This window comes from Falco biarmicus, chromosome 2 (genome assembly GCF_023638135.1).
Source record: "Falco biarmicus isolate bFalBia1 chromosome 2, bFalBia1.pri, whole genome shotgun sequence".
Taxonomy (NCBI): Eukaryota; Metazoa; Chordata; class Aves; order Falconiformes; family Falconidae; genus Falco; species Falco biarmicus.
In genome coordinates, this window is record NC_079289.1 from 30,498,055 (window position 1) to 30,519,933 (window position 21,879).

Here is a 21,879-nt window from a genome sequence, read left to right on the forward strand (position 1 = left end):
TGGTACTGGAGCCTTTGGAAGAGAGATTCTGTCATCGCACAGTATATAGTCCAACAATGACTGACCTTGATGAATCTGTGAAGGAAGAAAATAGTTTTCTCATCTCTTATTTTTCAAAATGAATTAAAAAAAAAAGGGGGGGACGTGGAATTTAACCACTGAAGTTGTTAGATTCTCTGGGTAGGTTTTTGGTTTGAGGTGGGGTACATGCTGAGAAATTAGTGATAAAGAGGTCTTAATCACAGGCATCAACTCTTCATTTTGAGAATGCAAATACTTTTACCAAATCTAGCTGCATTACTCAAGCATACATGTAAGCTTTTAAGGAACTGAATCTTTAGCCTTTTGCAGGTTAAGACACTACCAATTTAAGAATAAGCATTTTCATGCAAACATGACTGGTCTCCTTTTTTTATTTTTTACCAGCTTGATTTCTTGCCTAAATCAAAGAGATAAATTTTGTTGTTAAGTTAGTGTTAAGGCTGTCTTCAGAATTTTGTTTATTTGAACAAAGCAAGAAAAAATGTGTAAGTACAAGCAGTGTGCAGACCAATATTGCAGTATTGGTCTGTTCTGTCTTTAAGCAGGTGGTTTCATGTGGCAGGCTGGAAGAGAGACTCTTTTTCTTCCCAGCTTTTGACAAAAAGATGACGCATATGACTCAAAATTAGAAGGGGAAATCTGCCAGTTTGCATCAGTTCCTTAACTTGTGGGCTGCTATTCACCACAAGGAAAATCAGTATACTTGCACCAGTGCTTCTTGAGAGATGAGAAGTGATCATTTCTTTCAGAAAGTGTAGGATGATTGGAGTAGGCCTTTCACATGTTACACTAGGCTTTTCCTATAATAAGATATTTTTCGATTATATTAAATGTTTAGAAAGAAAAAAACCAAATACTGTTCTTAAATGCTACATTTAATGTTTAAAATAGGAATCAGATATGTTATAACTTCCTGCAGAGTAAAAGCGAAGGAATCTGCTTCCTTTTGAAAATGTAAAACTTCGTTTTGCTGCCACTGAAACTCAAAAACTATTGTAGATCTCCACAGTTGAAAGGTAAGTTTTTTAAAATTTTAACCTAATTCCACATATCTGAATCTCCAGTTCCAGCTTTTAAGTAAGTTAGTAGGACAGTTCAAAATTACCATATTTAATTTTTTTTTAAGGCAGAAGCCATCTGTTATGCAGTGAAAAATAATTACTTGGAAGTAAGGAAGGTCTGATTTTCAAAATGTTATGCTTTTAGAGCTGCTAAAAAAGATAATGAACAACTTGGTGATAAGTCCTATTCTTTCATGTAGGTTTGGGTTACGATGGAGAGAAATTTCTTGCAATACTGATAGTCGCTTAAAGAACATACTGTCAACTAGCCTTTTATTTAAAAAGAAAAAAAAAGTCAAATACTACTGGTTCAGAGATTAGCGTCTTGGTTTTGATTTGTGGATATTTACTAGACAGTGTGTTAGGGCTGAGAGTACAATTTTGATTTTGGGGTTTTTTTGACTACTTCTGTGCTTTAGGTATTGGATTATAAATCTCTCTTCGTATATTAACTTCTAGTTAATTCAACATGGTTTTACTTTAAGCTTGCTAGTGAAATATTGAAAATCTAGCTTAATATAAAGCCATAAGAGGCACTCTGCATCCTTATGGGTTGGGTTCCCCCCACCCCCCCCCTCCAGTGGATAAAGTTCCTTTCATTTGGCAGAACTGTTGTTGTTGTTTTGAAAAAGCATATCCTAAGTGAAATTCATTTTCTAGCTGGAAAAATGAACTTCACTGCTTAGCAATCTGTGTCAGCCCTAGAAAACACTGTTTTATTTTGCATTACCTCCATTCTGTGAGTAGTGGATCTCACTGATGGGGAAACGGAGAACTAACCCATAAACATTTTGGAAAGGGAGTATACACGTCTGTGTTAGATGGTATCTTTTCTATTAATATTTCACAGAGGGGTAGGGAGAGGATTAAAGCAGCCTTCTGAGTTGCTGCTCCTGCATATTTCCTCAGCTACCGTTGAATAAACAATAATCAAAGTAGATAATGTGACTAGGAATCTACACCGTAAAGGTGTTAAGGACACCTGAAACTTCTGCTGAAGCAACTAATTAAATAATGAAGTTGTAGAAATACAGCTAAGGATTGGAAAAGCTACAGCAATTACTAGGAGGTGTTGCTCTGCTCTTAACAGTGGATTAACTAGTGCATTCCCTTAACAGTTGACTTGATTTCTGCTAGTAGTTGTTTCACCTTTCCTAAGCCATACAGTTGTCTGGCATTTTATAGAAGTCATGTAGGGATGATGTCAAGGAAAAGACAAATTTACTGTCTGAGCCAGAAGGCAGGCTTACAAAAAGCAACTTCTTTCAGGACACGAAAAGCTCTTTGTTCTGTGGCCTTGGTCTTTTTGTGCTTTGACCCTTATTTTATAGCATTGTCACTCTGACCCTAAATCTTTGGAAGCAAACGTGCAGCAAATTTAGCCCTTCACAAGTGGGATTGCATTCTGAGCTATGGGCCTGGTTTTTGTCTTTAGGCATTATAATTCTATACAGTGCTGAGATGTAACAAAATCAAAATGTAAGATTTGTGGGTTTGTGTAGTGCAAGTAGTATTATTTACATATCAGGCCAAATTATTTTTTAATATATTGCTGTATTATTGTCCTATGATTTATTATTATTTACCAAATTCAGATAAGATAACAACTAGGAAGGCAGTCTGGTTAACGCTGACTAATGTATTTTCCACTTCCCCAGCAGTACTTTGGAAACTGATCCTGTGCACAGGCCACCAGGGTTCCTGCAAAATACTACCTGAGTATTAAAGTACTGTGTAAGAACAAGAAATGCTTTGCAATACGTTATAGAGTTAGAAGATTTAAACAGCAATAGCATGGCTTTCTTCCTTAAAAGACTGGGTGCCAGCTTAGGAGAGCATAAAATTTTACACTAGGTCTGTGACTGCTTCCTGGGCTAAATGAGCAAGTCTTCTGAACTTAATAAAACTAACATTTTTTTTTTCTTTTTAAAAATCGCTTAAAAAGCTAGAAATGAATGTAAAGAACAGAAAACTAATACTTGGCTGGTATGTTTTGAATATTTTTATTTATATTTTTTAAGAATGATATATTTAAGAGGGGAACCTGTTTCCCTATCTTAATAACTTTCCATTATATAGCTGGTTTGTATTGTGTGGTGTTATCATTTGGAGAAAGGTTGTTCCATTTTCTCATTTACCAGCAATGATTCTGTATACTTCAGGTTTTGTAAACTTGAACTATAATCACAGGATAATCTTTTTTGAAGGTAATGGTGTAATAATCTAAGGATTTGTTTATTGGAGAACTTGAAAAAATGTATCTTTATCTTTTTAGGTTTTTAATCTGAAAAGGTGTTACAGAATTTTTAAAAAAATAATAATATAGAAATTGTAGTTGTATTTTAAGGCAGACCTGGCTTTCTTTTTGGTAGATCCACTAGACTGAGTATTAATATTTTTTTGTGGTAAAATTGAGGGAAAGGCACATTTTAGTGAAGGCTACAATGAAATATAATACTTACTTCATAGAACTTAGAAAATAGCTTATTCATTTTTCTTAATTTTGTATGTGTCCTTTCAAGCAGAAAAAATGCTGGTACAGATTGAAAGTGTTCACACAGTTTTCTTCCTGTGTGTGTGCCAGAGGTGCGGGGAAGACAGATTTTTAAAAGTTGTGTGCAAGCTATACCGGCGCAATTGAGAGGGTTCTGGAACGCTTTTCTGAAAACTCTGTTAGAACCCCAGAGCTTGTTACACTTTACAAGTTCCCTGTAAAGTATTTCATTTAGCAGTCTAGTTAATGCATCAACATCTGACAAAACACTCTTTAGAAGCTGGGAAAAGAGGTGGGAGGAGTTAGTCTTATTCAATTTTATTTTTAAGCTAGAGTTGATATTAAATATACTGATGATATACTAAAGTATACATTGATAATATTTCTGTGTTGTATCAGCTTCCTTTAGTTCTGCTTTTTTAGCTAGCAAGCTAGAAAAACTGTTTGACATACTTTATTTGTTCAGGCTAGAACTTGCTACCTTTTAGTATTTTGCCTTCCACACAAATCCACTGCATTTTGGTTGCTATTCATCACTCCAATAGAAGCATCAATATTGCAGTACCAAATGACTGTCTTCACTTTGGTTTGTTTTCATGACTGCAATGGGGAGGAGAGGGAAAAAAAAAAAACCAAAGTGCAGCTCATACAGCTGAATATGTGAGTCAGGCTAGTATAAGCAGTGGTTAGAGTGCTGAGATAAAGCAAAAAGGATGTAAAAATTGAATTTTATGCCGGTAGGCCATAACTGCACTTCCAAATTTCCAGGTATTTTTATACTTCTGAATTTTTTAATGGTTCTACTTCCTGGGTTTTATTTTTAGCTGGCTTTGTTATTTTATGTTTATCTTTTGTACGAGTTCTCCAGCTAATCTAAATATGTTTGTCCATGTTCCTGAGAGAGGTGGCTGGACACATGAGATAGATTCTCCAAATTTAGTAACAGTAGATTTCAGTAATCAACAGTTACCTGCTTAACTTTCATTATTAATATTTTACATTGCAAACAACTTCTGTAGTTTCCCCAGTCTTTTGCCCTGGTTATATGGGGAAAATTGTTGACATGATTGGGAAATAGTTAACAGACAATCCCTTTTTAAACAAAACTTCTACACTCAAGCTTACCCATAATTTACAACCAAAACTCCAGATTAGTGCTAGTTATCTCTGTTCGAATACTCATCTTTCTGTTCAGAAAATTATCCAAAGCATTAATTGTGACTTTTTAACACAAATTGATAATAGTCTTAGAAATGTTCAGCTGCTTGGTAGGAGGTATGGGAAGATCTCTTATACATGGAGACTGTGCATAAGCTCAATCCTGAATGACTGGTTTTTGAGGTGAAGTGGGGCTAATTTATTGCTGGATTACAGTCATTTCATTAAAAAAAAAAACAAACAAAAAACAACCACAAGTCAGCAACAACAACAAAAACCCAAAACACCAAACCTAGCACAGAATTACTAGGTTAGAGACAGATTGTTTTTTAGAATTGCAGTCTTAAACATGAGTTCAAAATCTTACTGTTATTTCAGGAGAATATTTTTTAGGGTGTATAGTTTATTCTCTTAATTCTTCTTCCTCTATGACCACAAAGTAGCCTCAAATAAGTTAAGTGAATTAACTGAGTATCATAGGTTATATCTGAACAAAATAGTAATGCAATAGTAGCCAAGTAAACTGATACCTTTAAAGTAATACCTTGGAATATTTCACTCAACTCTTTTCTCCTTTTTAAAATATGTGCACATCACTTTAAAGACTGCTGACACTGAGAATTAGGAAGAATGAGGGTTCCTTAACAGAAGCAACAAGAAGGCAGGAGTAAAAGACTGTACTTCTAAATGTAAGTTTTAAGAATGAGCAAGTTATAAATTCCAGTGTGTTGGCAGTATAAATATTACAGCGTTGAGTAAGCATATGACAAAAATGAAGTGAAACTACTATTGTTTAAACTGGTGGGGGTGGGGAAGTAAGCAGTGTATTATCAAAAATACAGCTACAGATCTTACAATTTTGATGTTTGAGAATAGAATTGTTTAGATTTCTTAATAGTGAAATGATACTATCTCTTAATTCTCTTTTGTCCAGATGAATTTAGTGGGGGAAAAAAAATATTTGCAGCAAGAGGTGAACTGTTAGTGTGTTTATTCTTATTGGATGGTGAACCAGCAGTTGTCAAGAAAGCTGTCGCTGCAAAATGTCCTGTCTACCATATGAGTAAGTTACTCTCTTCCTGGAATGCACAGAACAGGACACACTTGTCAAAACTGTGCCATCTGAGTGTAAACCCTGTCTCATTTCTTGTTTGAACCAAAGCTAAACTGAGATATGGAGATGTACTTTCTGATGTCTGTGCTATGGGGCAGAGCAGCACTGGTGGACAAATAGTGTAATGCTCTAGACTTGAAGAGTCTTTCAGTGTCTTTCACCTTCAGATGTCTAAACTGAAATAAAGTTGAGAAAGGGTCACAATGAACAGTGAAAGCGGCAGCTTTGCTTTCGTAGTGTATCTGTGTTGCTTTGCATTGATAAGTACGTAAAACAAGCAATGGAATATGGTTGTGTGCAAAATGGTGTGTAACACTCAATGAGGAAGGTGTTTTGGCAAGAAGTATCAAGAGAGTGCTTTTGTTGAATGAGGAAAAAGGCACAAGGTGAATGTTTAATCTTATGTTCTTGGGCATCCAAGACAAAATGCGTTACTTAATAGAAAGGCCTTGATACGTTTTACTCCAAATCACTGAACTGTCAGATTGCTGGCTAGTGGTACCTTCTTGGATACAGTATGTTACTTAGAATTTAAGGAGCTTATTAGTAGTTATAGTAGCATTTAAGGAGCTTCTTAATAGTTACAGTAGCCAGAAGTTCACTTGTAGCTGGTTTTCATGGGGTTAGAAAGAGATTGAGTTGGGCTTGGTGTTGTCATAAACTCTTAACCATAAACCATTAAAACCTGAACATATTTTATATTAGACTTGGTCTTTGATAAGTCAACTAAAAAATACTGAAATCAAGGAAATGCTCCTTCCTTGATTGGGAACACCCCAATCACGAAAGCACACACCCTTTTTCTTTTTATTTAAAAAAAAACCCACAAAAAACCAAACAACAGCTTTAATTGTTTTTTTATGACAGCATTCCTGACTTCTCTGTGTGTGTAGAGAGCCTGCTTCTATGGAATTTCAGTTCTGCATCTTCAGAATCCTTGCATCTTTCTTAGCGGAGCTCTCGCTTCCAGGGGCTTGGGGGGATCTAACGGAGCTCCTGCATACATGATTCCCAGCTTTTGCTGAGGTCTCCTCTGTCTGTCTTCCACCCACAGACCCCATCTTAAAACACAATGATAAAGGTAGGAGAAGCACTCTTGATAGCATGACTGTATTAGCTTTATGACTAAAACATAGAGATACAAAGTTTTGTGCAGACACTTCTGGATTTCAGTAGATTTCTGGCTTAGCTATTACTATTGTTTTTATCTTGGACTTCCTCCTTTCATCCTTTTCCTGTTCTTCAACCCCTTCTCTCACATAGGTCTTCAATTTTATGTGAAAACTGGCATATTCTCCTTCCAGATAAAATTATTTTTAATAGCAACATAGAAAATATACAGTTGTGTTCTGTTTGATTTTGTTTGTTTAGTTTAGGGGCAGTTTTGGTAGTAAAGTTTTAAAAAAAAAAAAAATCAACAACCAAAACCACACACCCCCCCCAATCCTGTAATGCATGTGAGGTTTTGTGTTCATGTTGGGGTTGTGTGCATGAATTACCTGCAAGCTCTCTTACTAATGTACTTTCTGCAGAAAATAGCGTAATCGTTCTGTCAAGTCTTCATTTCGTGGTGTGTGTAGTTTAATTTTAGAGTGATTTACTTCTGCAACAGAAAAAAAGCTCCATGCTTAAGCTAGAAGCTAAAAACAACAATGCAATTGAGACAGCAGTATCTAGTTAAACACACATAGTTCACAAATGAAGAATTTGGCCTGAACGTACAAATGAGAAGTGTACTTCCAAAGGTACTAAATGTTGTAGCTCTCTTATTTAAATAATTGCCTTTCAATCTTTATGGTAAATCTACAAATAAGAAGCAGTATTCTGTCTTGCTGGAGAGTATCTTTCATAGTATTTTCCCAGAAACGTTAAAGGAAACTTTACTGCAGGCTAGCACTTTTGCTTGCATCTATCTTTTTCTTAACCTTTGCCTTCCACACTATGTATATATAGTGGATGTTTTTTCTTTCTCTCTTCCTCTCTTGGATTATGCCTAGCACAGTTTCTTCAGGGGGTGACCAACTGTCACAGCATAACCTTTACAGTTAGGTTTATTTTGACTTTGCATTCAGGTTTTACTTCACCAAGATACTGGATGAGTTGTGCCTATATAATCTAGTTTGCCTGTTTTAGCTGTCTGATTTAAAAACCAAACAAACATAAATAGGAGGGGGGAAAAATGGTAAATTTAGCTCTGTGTGTATAAAATATACTGGAAATGGCTTTTTTTGTAGGGTTTGTACCTAGATAGCTATATAAAAACCTAAGTGTTGCTGCAGCTACATGTAAACTGAAACTGGAAAACCTCACTTTAATTGGCACATTTGTAGCAACAGACCCTTCTAGCAGAGGTCGTCCTGCTGTATTATTGTAGGAGCAAAAATAGGAAGGAAGAAAACAAAAACTCACCAAACTTTCCCCCTTTGTGACCTGCCAAACTTTTTTTGTGCTTACAGACAGCCCTGTTAATTTACAGAATTATTTCTTTTTTATCATGAACTGACTAGAAGGCTCGTTAAAATGGAATGGAGTGCTTGGGTCTGTTCTGTATAAGTAGCTTTTGTCTTAATAATTTGGTATAAAAACATTAAAGAAAGCATAATTCAACTTTTTAGGGAACCAGTAAAAGTCCTGTACACACTTAAAATGCAGGCACACTTTGTAAGAGGAGGATACCTGACAGGGATGTGAGCTCTTGAGTTTCTTGCCTACCCCTTCAAGGAAAGTAGAATGGTCTTTCTAGGCTGGGGGCAGATAAACTCCTGCTCTTAATAACAGGTAAGTTACTGTTCTTGATAACAATCATTGTGGGTTTTTAAAATACCTTTCTTGCCCTGAAATGTATTAAGAAGCACTTGTAAATCTGCCTGCTCAAAAACTGTGGCTTGGGTAACCTGCAGAGGTAACAGATTGCTTGAGGACTGATACTTGACAGAAGCTTACTTTAAAATTAGCTTTTATTCTCTTATATATGAAAGTTGGGGGTTTTTTTCACATCAGAGGTTTCCAGATGATGATAAGTTAGGTTAGAAAATAACCCAGACTTTTTTGTTTTGTTTTGAAGTAAACATCTGCATAATCTTTAGTTCCTCTGATCAGACACACAGTTGTTCGTGTCCCATTAAGGTATTATGCACAGTTGACAATAAAGTCCAGAGCTTCACTAAATAAACAGTCAGCTTGGCAATTGAAAAATGTTTTATAAACATTTTGTAGTTCATTAATACAGCTGATGTCAGTACATGAAAACTAGTGTTCAATAAGAAAATTCAGCTTTCAGCATATGTTTTTTATTTCCTTGCAGTATGGTAGACACCTTGGCCTAACGTAGCAGCACATAATGGTTTGTGGGTTTTGAAAAGGTGCAGGCCATATTGTGCTGCCTCAAAAATACAAGGATTTCATCATCCTGAAGAGAAATATCACTTATGAATTAGTCAATCTTGTGATGCTGATGTCTGTCATACTTTAGCAGCACGTAAATATTGGTGTTAAGACTGTAAATATCTCCAGTATTAACTGTGCTGCTGAAGTAAGGCTAGCCACTTCTGCATGTGAGTCATGAAAAAAAAACATTTAATGTATTTCCTGATACCTTTTTGTTGTTATAATTTATGTGCTGATTGATTGTGAACACTTTCTTGGCTTTTGTTTATATTTTCACCTATTCATAAACAATATTTAGGACTTCATAGTATCTGATGGTAAATACAGAATAGATGTATATGTATATAATTTTGAATGCTTTGGCTTACATGAAAGCTGAATTTATTAAAGGAGCCATCTCAAGCTACACCTGTCTAACAATGCCTTGGTAAGTGCATTTATTTATATAATACATAAAAAATGGTGTTACTTTAAATGTCAGCATTTCTTTATTAAAAATCTTGAAACTGTGTTCATTTTTACAGCATGTTCTTAATGAATGGAATTGGGAAATGTTTTGTCATGTTTTTAGCAAGTGAGCACATAAAGCGAAAGTGTCTTCCAAAATTTTTAACAAAAATTATTAAACACTTCATTTCTTAAATCACTGTCTATAGACAGGTAACAATTTTTATGGTTAGAAGTTTAAATTGTGTATCCGACTGTGAATTTACTTTTTTTTTTCCTTATCTTCCACTAAGATGTTTCTCTTGCAGAGGAATCTTTCATTGAGATGATTGAAATCTCTACAGTGAGAATGGAAATTAATTGGGCTCCTTTCCTTTTAAAAGCTGCATGCAAGAACTGTGCGGTGAGTCAAATGTAGACTAATGGTTATGTAAATGTCACTAATTTTAGATACAGTCAAGATCTGAAAGTGTGTTTCCTTTTAAGATTTTATTTTCTTCACTATCATGACTCAGTATCACTTGCTAATCTCATTTTATTAGCCCTGGTATATTTTACCATTAAAATACACATGCCTTCTTCAAGTAAGTGCTCATAGATTTAAGTTTATACATCTTATAGATGTTTTAAAAGGCAAAAAAAAAAAGCTTATCTGCACTGGGGGGTTGTTTTGACTTCAGGCTTCACAGGCCTGCTACTGGTGTAGTTGCACAAGTATAAACATGATGTAGATAAATATTAATCCAACATATGATAATTCATAAATCTGCATTATTTGACTGCATAGAATTTCAGCCTGGGGTATGTGCTGTTAAAAATCCCACTTTTCTTGTCTGCCCCTGCTGTGGATTTGAACTGGTGAAATTACTGATGGCTAACATTTCCAGTTTGGTTCAAACCTGAGCAGTTCTCAATAGTAAAGCTATGCAGTATTAGCTAGCCTGCAGCTTTCCATGAAGTAAACGCTTCTGTGTCTACATTTACCTACTACAGGTCTCTTAAGATATGTGGCCAAAATGAGGTTGACTGCTCAGAAAAAATGTGCTATCTGGCTCAAAGTCAGAGCTTTCTCACTGAGGTTTCTTTAAGTAGCACTGTGTTGTATTTCCATATCTACAACTGCTTTATACTAAAGACTTGCATATGCATTTCAGCCATTTGAAACTTGGACATGCTTGGAAAGACCAGACTCTGTGGGTTACAACAAAAAAAGACATTCTTATTCCACTGTTCTCCTCCCTTTAAATGTCATTGATTTTTGTTAGCATGCTGCAGACTACAGTGCTTGCAGAGGGCCATCCATCCTGTTACTCTTGTAAATAGAGTATTTTAATGCATCTAGGCTTTTATGAGTAAGTGTGAATCTAAAGAGCTTATCAGAAAGATTTGAGAGCATGCAACAAGTAAGTCGATTTGCATGGCTTTGTCAAAGTCTAGTGGCCAAACCGTTTGTTCCCAACTACTTCGTTGTGCCAGTGCAGTCTTTTGTGTGAGTAGTGAAACAGACTGCTTCCTTCTGGTTCCTTGTGCAAGCACCTAGAGCTGGCATAAGGGAGGAGGTGGCAGGGAGTGGGACAAAGCAGAAGGGGAAAGGTTGGACTGCCTTGCTTGGTGGCCTGAGCAGCTTAGAACAGTTCAGTGATGTGATAAAAATATCATTTGAGCATTTGCAGAACCAGAGCTGAACTGAGGAACCAAAGTTCCTGTCTGAATTAAGAAGATGACTTCGAGTTCTTATGAAGGCTTGGTCAAATTATTCAGTTCCTAAACCTTTGAAAAGAATGTCGTATTTCTTGCATGGTTTTCACTTGCCTTAAATAATATTAGCAATTGTGTTTTCCAGAGGTTTACTTGCATGGGCGGTGCCATGGCCCATGGCTGAATGGAACTCCCTCTACATTGCAGCTCTGGGGTCCTAAGGTTTGTGCCTGATGTAAGAAAGGGAAGCTTGCTTTTTCCTGTTCAGGTGCTTATTTTCTGCTAAGCTGAGGAACTGTATGGGGAAAAAGATGCTTAAATTGTATAAAAGGGAAAGAAAAGATAGGCCTGTATGAAAATAATCTGACACTAGTAGCTGTATAGGAGTGAAGACAACTAGCGAGAGGAGCATGTCTAAGAAAATCCAGTGTTGGAGCTGAGAACTGACAGCGGAAGGACAGATCTGATGAACTGGAAGGTTGGAAGGAGTGGGACAGGTTGGGTAAGTATTGCGGGGTTTTGTTTGTTTCTTGAAATTGGAAGAAGCAACAGCCTGACAGAAGGGATCTGGCCTGAGGCAAAAAGAATGAGTCAGGCTTGGGGAAAGGGGCTTGCACACCTCAGATCATTCCTAATATTCACTAGAGCACTCTGCACTTCAGATCCAGAAGGGAATGCAGACTGTTAAGTAGTGGCTTTTGCTGTAATCTGTGAAATCACTGTTAATTTTATCCCCCTCATTGTATTCCCCGCAGAAGAGGGCAGTCTTATTAGTGCTCTCTGCTACTTCATTAATTTTGGTCCTGAAAAAGAATTCCAAAATATCAGAGTAGTTGAGGTTGGAAGGAGAGTTCTAGAGGTAGTCTAGTTCAGACAGGGTCAGGCAGAGCACATTTCTTGGACTGTATCTAGTGAGGTTTTGAATATCTTCAAGGATGGAGACTCTGCAACCTGTCCTGTTCAGATAGCATTTCTTGCGTTTCATTTTGTGCCTGTTGGCTTCTGTCGTGTCACTGGACAGAACTGAGCCTGGCCGTGTTGTCTTTACTCTCCACTGGCCCCATCAGCAGGTATTTATAAACTTCAGTAAGATCACACATACACAAGTTGTTTGTTTTTTTTCTCCAGGCTGGAGTCCCAGCTTTCTCAGCCCTTCTTCATGTGAAAGGTGCTTCAGTTCTCTCATCATCTTTGTGGAAGTAAATAACATGTTTCAACTAATATGGGAATTGGAGCTCAAAGGGGGAAATGCTTTGGGGGGGGAAAAATAAAACACAGTCTTATAACTTAACTGTAAAAAAACATGAAGATCACAAACCAAAACACTATTCAGTTAGATAGATGAGATAACTCCTGCTTTAAGATTCTGCAATCTTCACTTGCCCCCTTGTGTTAGTGTACTATGAAGCAATCTTCATGGTCATACAGAACATGTCATCTAATGATAGGATTGGCCTGGTGTGGTGCTGAGCCAGGGAAGATGTTTGTGGGCTGTGCAAGCAAGAAGCTTGATGCTGCTACAGGTGCTACACAAATTAATTGGTAAAAAATTCTGTAGGCAATGGAACAAAAGACTGCAAGTAGAGAAAACCATGGTCTTCATGGTTATGTCAAATGAGAATTCCTAGCCAGAAGTGATGTTTATTTTTCTGCCCTTAGTCTCATATGATGCTAAACAAGTTACAGGCCATTGTTTTTGCAGTACTTGTACTCCTCACTTCAGAGGTGTCTGACTTGTGTCTGACAGAAACACTGGCTGTTAACATTTACAGCTGAGCTTCTTAGGAGTTGTCATTTGAATTAAAATACTATGTATTGTTATGTCTGTTGACAGTCTCCTGTCTTAAACAGGGTAACTTAAACTGTTGCATACTACTATAATTTCTACATCTCCATGTCATATTAAAAATAGAGGTAATAGACACTTAACCTTGAAGGGGTGTTGGGTTTTTTTGTTCAAAAAACCCCCACATTTGTTTAGTAAGTGTACTACAGTAATGCATTTCCTCATGGAATTTTCTATGGCATTTATTAATTCTGATCTCAGAGGAAGAAGTGAGTATTGTGCATCTTTTAAAGACCAGATCTACAATCAGCTTTCCTTGTTACCAGCTCAAGCTGAGAAACCTGAGTTTCAGTGTTGTTGATTCATGACCTGTTTTGACCAGTCCTGTAAACTCCAAAGTACTCCTGATTTGGTCTTATTTTGTCACTGATTCATTTTGCATATATAGCTATTATTATTAAACACTTGTTTGTCCCATTTTTGGAATGTGGTTTCATGAGTAACACTTTCAATATTCTGCAAAATCTTTTATACACTAAAGGTAACGCTTATGTTTGAACTTCAGCATATTTTACAGTAATTTACCTGTAAAGATTTATGTTGCAGGAAGAATGTACTAGTTAAATTGTAACACTTAATTTCTTATGTACAGTGGTAAACAGTGCACCTTGAAAAATGTAAAGTGACTTACACCTATGTATTTAGGGCTAATACAGGCCAAATTCCAAAGCAGTTCTTCAAATTCCAAAGCAGTTTTCTTGGTACCGCATATGGCACACTTCACTGAGTGAGAGTGGTTCTGTACTTGGTATTTAGGTATAGAGACCTGAAAATGTTTCAGCTTTTCTTTTAATCATGTTATCTTGTTATGTATTGAGGGAAGTCTCTCCTAATCAGGTAGCAATACTAGCAGTAATGAATGAAGTTTGAAATGTTAGACTCCCTTTATGTTCTTCATCACCACCTCCTGCCACAGAAGTCAGAAGAAATGATTGGTAGAAATATTGTGAGCTACTATTTTACCAGTTTAATTTGAAGCAGAGCAGCAATTCTTTTGAACAAACAAAAAGTTTCAAATGTGTTTGAAGGAAAACTTAGGTCTGAGATGTATATGAATCTCCTTTCTAAGTGTGTATCAGAAGAAAACGTTCAACTATAAACACAAATAAAATTATGGAGAAAATTCAGTGGCACAAGTGAGATCATTTATCTTTCTATGAGGGGGCTAATATCACTTGGACATTACTTTTTCACTCTGAACAATTTATTTCTGTTGAAATCTGTTTGATGGCTCTCAGGTGCAACAACTCAATATTTTTTCTGATTTTGATGCACCTGTAATAGCTTAGAGTTAGTAAGTCTAATGAAATTTATCTAATATTTCTTCCATCTCGTAATGTAAAATTTGAACCCTATGCTCAAACGTTCTGAAATTAACAAATTTAGTTATAGCAGAATTTATCCAATTTGAATCTTCAATCTTAAGTATACAGTGCTGAGCAGCTAGAGATGACTGACTTAGCTGCTGTTGAGAGATGGTAATAATATATCCATAATGTTTTCTTCTGCTGTTTATAGCCATAGGAGACAGCCACGGGTAGAAAGTTCACATTTCCCTATGGTTTTTGCAGGGCAAGCATGTGGCTTTCTTACCTATAAAGGAACCTTCTGTCAGCAGCTTTTACACTTTTAAGTGGTTTTAAAAGTAAAACACTTCGGAGTCTCTCATAAAATACTCAAAAAAAACCCCACACCCTTAAGTATGATAATATTTGGACTATATAAGGCATAAAATAAAGAATACAAAGTCTCAAATGTATATGCTTTTCTTAATATTTTGTTGAAATAAAGGCAAAAGAGAAGCTTGAGGGGTTACATTATTGCACCAGCTAGAATAGTCAAGAATAATACACGACTATGGTTCTACAGTCCTGTGTGATTCTCAAGCCAGAGGAGTTTAGGACTGACAGAGTCTTCCTCTTTCCTTCAGTATTAGCCCAGCTCTGATATTTCCACCGTGATTTCACTGATTGACTTGGGGTTAGTTTTCGGTAGACTCAGCCAGCTGAATGTGCTTGCTGTGTGAGCAACAGTACTGGCACCAAGGAAAAGTTCCTTCTGCTCTTGAGAATGGCAGTCCAGTATTAATTTCCATTGCTGAAACCAATGTAGGGAATATTCAGGGCCTTATTTTTCTTTTCTTGATGGTCCTGCAGACAGGCTTTGTCTAGCTGCTGTTCAAATCGGTATCAAAGGGGCTAAACAACATCTTGGTCTACCTCTTCCCTTCTACAGAAGATTGGTATCTACATATGACACTGACACAAAAATTCACATACAGGTATAGCTTCTTAGCATATGGAAACAGCTGTGACAAACCTTTCCCGTCATCAAGGCAACATGAAAATCTTCCTCTTTTTCCTATAAGCAGTATCTGTTATTTTCAGACATACCAATAAATATGTAAAGTATATTATCTGTTTATATATAACAAAACTTAAGACGCAAAATAAGAGCTCTCCAATAGTATCGGACAAAGATGAGAAAGAGCTCTACTGTTTTGCAGGTGTGAAATCTGTTAAATGACCTGTGTGACAACCAGTTTTAGGAAGTGTGTGTGGCTGGTAGGTTGTACAGTCAGAAAAAGGATTTCACTGCAGGTTCGCTAGCATCGTGTAGCCAGACAGCCCCCTGTTGGTTGTGGTGGTGTGGAGGTTCCTGAAATGAATTCTGCTTGAATTCAGTAATTTATTGCACACAACAAGCTACTTTTGTTTTCATTCCCATATCACAAATAGAGAAAACGGGGGGAAATTGTGTGCACTTATAAAAATTATCTTTCTATCAAGTTTTATCCCTCTTGTGTATCAAATAAATGTTAAAGCTTGGAGTATCTGCACTGTTTCTTAATGTCTTTGTAGAAGCTTATTTTTGAAGAGCTGCAGCAAAAATGTAAAACAGTACTTTGTCCCCGTGATCTAAACTTTAATGCCACATTTACAGCCTGGCTAGTGCAAAGTATTTCGATGAATTTCTATCAAGAATGCAGGTAATAGTCTTTAAAACAAAATTTGTAAGATAGCAGTGAACTAGCCCAGATAGAGGCTCCAGGCTTATTTAATGACTGGGATTCTTGCAGGCACATCTATGAGAGCCTCTACTATTTAGCAAGGTACAGTTTTACCAAGAGGCTTGGGGGTTTTTTTTTATTCATGTTTGCTTTGCTTTAATCTGTTCTTTGGTATGTGATCTAAGTTGCTACCAAAGCAGCTAGTTGCTTACTTCCAGTTTATGTTTGAGTTAACAACCCATGTGTTAAGAACCCAAAATTCTTGTTCTTCAAACCAGTCGTCTAAAATATTGGAAAATTGAAGGACACTTACGAAGTATTTTGTTGTTTTGATTTTTTTAAAAGTGTTTTAAAGGGAACCTAAAATCTGCCTTGCAGTCATTGTATATTAGTGTGGTGATGGAATGTTCCAGGTATTGTATGAATGTATGCAAGCAGTTATTGTCTAGAATCTGTCATGTGTCCGTGATTAAAAGGCACTGTTTGTGGGGGAAATGGGTGACCCAAGGAAAGTTCCCTGGAAGGACTGTCCTGTCGTAGAGGCACAGGGTCTTCTGCTCTGAAATAAACAATACAGAAGTGATCTCTTTCTGCCTCAGGTATGGCCTAGGTAGTAAAGGCTTATCTTCATTTGAGGAATTTGTGGTGGAAAATCCATAGCTGTAACAGTAGTAGAGAAACGGATGTTAAAATTAATCTTCTACCACAACACAGAACAGAAGAGCAGCATGATGCCGAGACAGCCAAAGTGCTTAAGGACTCTGCCTTCCCCCCCCCCTTCCTTTGGTACACATAAAAAAACTGACTGTAATCAGATATCTTAGAACAGTTGGCAAAAACAACAGAGGGTAAGGATACATGCTGTGATTGAATAGGAGGGAATGGCAGAGACGGGGACAGGCCAAAGAGCTGCTTAAAAAATGTGATGACTTGCTGAAATCCATCAGAAGAGTTTAAGAAACTGGCTGAAGCAGCCTCAAGGTGAGGGGACTTTTCCACAAAACAGAAAACAGAAGCTCGAAGGGATTCGGTTCACATCTTCTGGTTCTGAAAAAGTGCCCAGTGGAAGTTGCCCACAGATGTTCCCCATCTTTCTTGTTAAATCAAGGGTATGTGGAAAAAAGAAGTCACAAAACGGTTTTGTTCAAAGATTGTTGGCAGTGATAACTCTTGCCATTAGCAGATGAAAGCAAGCTGCAGGTAGGATTTCAAAGGGTAGTGGAATTTGCTTTTATTGGACTAACTGTGCTGTTCCTTGCAAGTTCCATATTTTCCTGAGATGTTTCCTGAAGTAACAGTAAAACGCGCATACAATAAATGTAAGCGCCCATTAAAGCTCACTAAAGGAATACTTTGTGTTTCTAGTAGATGAACACTGAGATAACTGAATATTTGTGAATTGCATCACAGGCCTCTATTATGCCAAAGTTCTGGGGTTTATTGCTGTAGAGAGCACCAGTAAAGGTGGCTTTAAACTGCTTTGTGCCCCAACTTTCTCTAAAACTGCTGAAGAGGGAAAGCAGGGAGCAACTAGCAGCGTTAAAGAACTTTATGGCTGTTCGGCAACCAGCAAGGGGATTCACCTTTTCCTTCAGTCTACCCTCAAGCTATTTTTTTTTTCTATGCTTAAAGAGGCACTCTGAGGTTTTTGGGGTTTTTTTTTGACAGGAAGGTTTACAGTCTCCCTCGCAAATTAGTGGCATTGATAAGAGCCTATTCTGGGTTGAAGAAGATTCAAATAACTTACCCCGATCAGAAAAATTACCACCTTTTCCTTTTCTTGGGAGTGGTTACTTACTCCATTTGCAAATTAGGATTAAACTGTAGCACTTCCTCATGGTTCTTGTCTAGTAACTTAGAATAACTTAGAACATGCAGGTTGCTTGCAGACCTGTGATATTGTGATACCGTTATTTTATGCTTATTCAGACATAAAGTACCCTGAGAAAGGCCCTACCTTATGCTATCTCAGTCTCCTCTAAAACTACCTTTTTCTCTAGCTGTGAGCAGTCGTCCAGGACAGTGGATATTTCTAATGGTAATTGACAATTTCTTAACTGTATCTCTTTATTTTTTCAAATTTATTTCAAAGTTCTTGTAAAAATAGCACCTGGTCCTGGTGATTTGTAGTGTTTGAGTTTCTCAGGCTGCCAGCAGGCTCTTTTGAGATGTCTAGGCTTGGAAAACTGATTCCCCATAAAGCATGTCCTTGCAATAGGAATTTCTCTGTCACCCTCTGTATTAAAACCAAATAATTTATATTGAGCTGCTTTATGCCAGTTTCTTCCATCCTCCTCTTGGTGGTATATAGATAAAACCAAAAAACCTCCTGGATTCTAGTATCTTTAAGAATACTTGGAATTATTCTCCATGTGTGTGTTCATGCACTGGCACACAGGCGCTGCATGTGGACGCTGGTACAGCTGATACTCCGCTATGGGGGAAGTTGTTCAGCATCACCTGTGAAAGCCGTAACTGCGTGTCTTTGTGCAAAAGCAGTGTTAATCCTGCCATCCCCTCATCCTTCACACTACAGGTGGCTACAGATAGAGCTTTTCATTAGTCAATGATCCACCAGGTAGTCTTTCGTTATTTGCTAATTTATACCTTTATCAACACTTATATAGTGGTTCAGATGGGGTTTAGTTTTAGAAATAATAGCATTTTTGTTATTTTTTTGTCGGAGAAAGTACTTTAGCCTAGGAAGAATTCCATATCGGTGCGTACCCCATGAATGAGCATGACCTCCCTAGGATTCAGACACTGTGTGATGTGGTAGTGTCATGAAAGACTATCCACACAGGATGCATTTTACTTGGCCTGATGAGCATCGCATGAATCTTCTCGGAAGACTGAGCAATCAAAACATCTTGTCTCAAGATGTCACAAGTGATACAGACACCTGGCCTCTGGTTCCAGCTTGCCTGAGCAGGAACACTGAGAAGGACCAGAACTCTTTTGCCACTCCCACTGCTGACAGCCTAGGGCCAGAAAGTCTTCTAACATGGCTAAACCTTGATTAGAGGGTGACAAGGGACAGAACATTTGCAAAGCATCCAGATTTTCTCCCACATAAATTCTTCTGAAGTTAAGCATAGCTCAAACCGGGAACGCCAGGCTGTCCAATGATGCAGAGTTGAAATTACCTTGAATATTTCATGGTACCTGGTCTGCAGTTCTTGGATGCCTCAGCAGCCATGATGCTAGAGGAGAAATTATCAGGAACAATGACAGCAAAATTAATTTTGACAAGATAAATTAGCTTTGGATCCTTCAGCTGCAAACAGACAGAGCAATCCAGCATCCTACTGTCAAATCAGGTTCAGAATCACCCCTTACAAGCCTCCATGGATGTCCAGCCTTCAGTATTGATTCAACCATTCTCTACTGGTACTGAGAGGTCATTTTCTGAAAGTTTCCAGAATCCTGTAGAGCTAGTTACATAGAAAATATTCTTGTGGTTGGTCAGAACCAGAAGAGGACTGAAAGGTTCTTCTGTAAGGTTCTCTTTAGCTGAGCATCCAACACTAGGTAGGGAGGTCAGGTGTGGTTCACACCAGGGTAGCTTATAGAGATGGGAACTTCCTGTATTTTTCAGCATCTCTGTATTCTCATTAATGTTTCTTGAATGCCAAGGGCCCTTGAGGTGCCACCCAGACCCTCAACTTCAGCCTTCAAGGAAAGCCTGTTCTTGCTGTGTCACCAGTTATCATAGTGGCATCCATGACCACGTTTCATGCTCTGTTTCTCACCAGAAGGCAGCTCCTGACTCAATACTTGCATCCAGTGAGTACAAAACCTTCAAAGATCCAATGGCAGGATGGGTTTACTAAATACCAAACCTGTTACTAAATGCCATCAGACCAGAAAATTGTCTTGAGACAGCCTTCTCTGGAAAGCAAACTGCCCCCAGTAACAGCAAAAATTGTCACTTAGTGCAAAAGGAAGATGTAATTTTATCTCTGTGGCAGAAAGAGCTGGAAATGAGGGTCCCAAGTGGGGTATTATTAATTAATATTGCAAATACTAATTTAGAATTATAAAAATTGCCATGGACATCTAGGGAGGAATTTAGATATAGTGCAGCTGAGACCATTTAAGGCAATAGCTATGTTTGCAGAGACAGACGTCTTTATAAAGGCAGCTTCTTCGTGCATTTTCTGAAGTAGACAAGGTTGTGCACAGTATTCCTAGGTCCCCAAGAGAGTAAACACAAGTTCCCAAGCACAGGCTTTCCAACAGACAGACCTACACGTGCTCCAGCAAAGCAGCACAAGACCTAAGGGGGAAAAAAACCCAACTTCTTTGTGTGTAGCAGTTCACCTGCTTCTTTCATCAATGTGGCAGAGAATATACTCCTTTACCTATGGAAAAGAGGCCCCACTTTATCTTTTAAAAAGAGAAGGGGAAAGGTGGTAGTGACTCAGTTCCAGTACAGTGCTTGCTTTGGCTGTCCGAGATGATCCAAGATGATGTCCGAGATGGAATACATCCATCTGAAAGATCAGATACGGGTGATGTTTTCAGCCAGCGGGTTTTCATTACCAGGTTGAAATGCCCTGCTCCGAGCCTTCAGGACAGTTATTTCCACAGTGTTATCTCCTCAGCCGGAGGGAGCTGTGTGGTCTTTGTAGTCGTTGCCTCCAGCAGAAGACCTGTGTGCTTATTGCCACTTGTTTCAGAAGAACGGAAACCCACACATTCATACCCTGAGCACTCCGTGTGTGATCCCCTGAGCGCTGTCGTTAGATCCTTCTCTCATGGCTGTATCTTAGTGCTGGGGATAGACAAGAAGTCAGTATAGATCCCTCTGCAGAGCATAGATGATCACAGCCATAGCAGGCAGATGTCCCACTAGCCTTGTGTGACCACGTGATGTTCAGCTTTTCTGTTCAGCCTCAAAGCTTACCTCAGAAGTGCAGTGAGAGCATGGGTCAGGCTTTCAATAGCTAAGCATGAGAGACTGCACAGCACAGCTTATACGGGCAAGCTACAGCCAGCGGAGCAGCCGCACCAGTGCCCCTGTGCCGGCTGGTGCATTTTCCAGCCAAGTTCTGCAGGCAGTCTCTGAAATGAGAGATGAGTCTAGCAAAAAGATGATCTTTTGCCCATCCTTTTCCACTTGTATCCATAGAGATTTCAGGACTGAGTATGAACACTAGTGAACTCTGGGTTGCACTAGCACACTTGTCAAAGAAAACTTACTCAATAACAGCAGAAAACGTGGTTAGCCTAACCAAAGGTGGGAGGAGGATCTCAGTTACATCAGGGGCCGTGCAGTTGCCGTTTTTCATTTACATTCTTGACATGGCCAACTAATCATTAAGCCATTAATGTGTCCCAGGGATCCACAGTTTACTAAGCCATCTTCAGATGACAATGTTTTGAACAACCATAGGAAAATTATGTGGCTTAAGGATCAATTTGGAGATGGAGAAAACATAATGTAAACCAGTCTGTTCCAGAAGTTACATTTCCAGTTTGTGGAAAATCAGGAGCTTACTAATAGGGTTACTGTTCACCATGCTGCAACTGGAATTGAAGCAAAGGCCACCAACAGGACATGCCCAGTAAGTACCTAGGCGTGTAACCCCAGCGCCGCCAAAGCAGTGCTGGTGTTCT

General features: G+C 38.0%; 1 long non-coding RNA gene across 8 annotated transcripts; it reads left to right on the forward strand.

The window, feature by feature from the left end:
- Positions 1-226: 226 nt before the first annotated feature.
- Positions 227-13,666, forward strand: LOC130145250 (uncharacterized). Of its 8 annotated transcripts, none has more exons than XR_008820445.1 (4): positions 227-2,837; positions 5,360-5,444; positions 5,690-5,818; positions 10,012-13,666. It is a non-coding gene; the product is annotated as an uncharacterized LOC130145250 (long non-coding RNA). The 8 variants fall into 8 exon arrangements; XR_008820444.1 differs by having other exon boundaries at positions 227-1,058; positions 2,762-2,837; positions 5,360-5,818; XR_008820447.1 differs by having other exon boundaries at positions 227-1,058.
- The last annotated feature ends 8,213 nt before the right edge of the window (positions 13,667-21,879 follow it).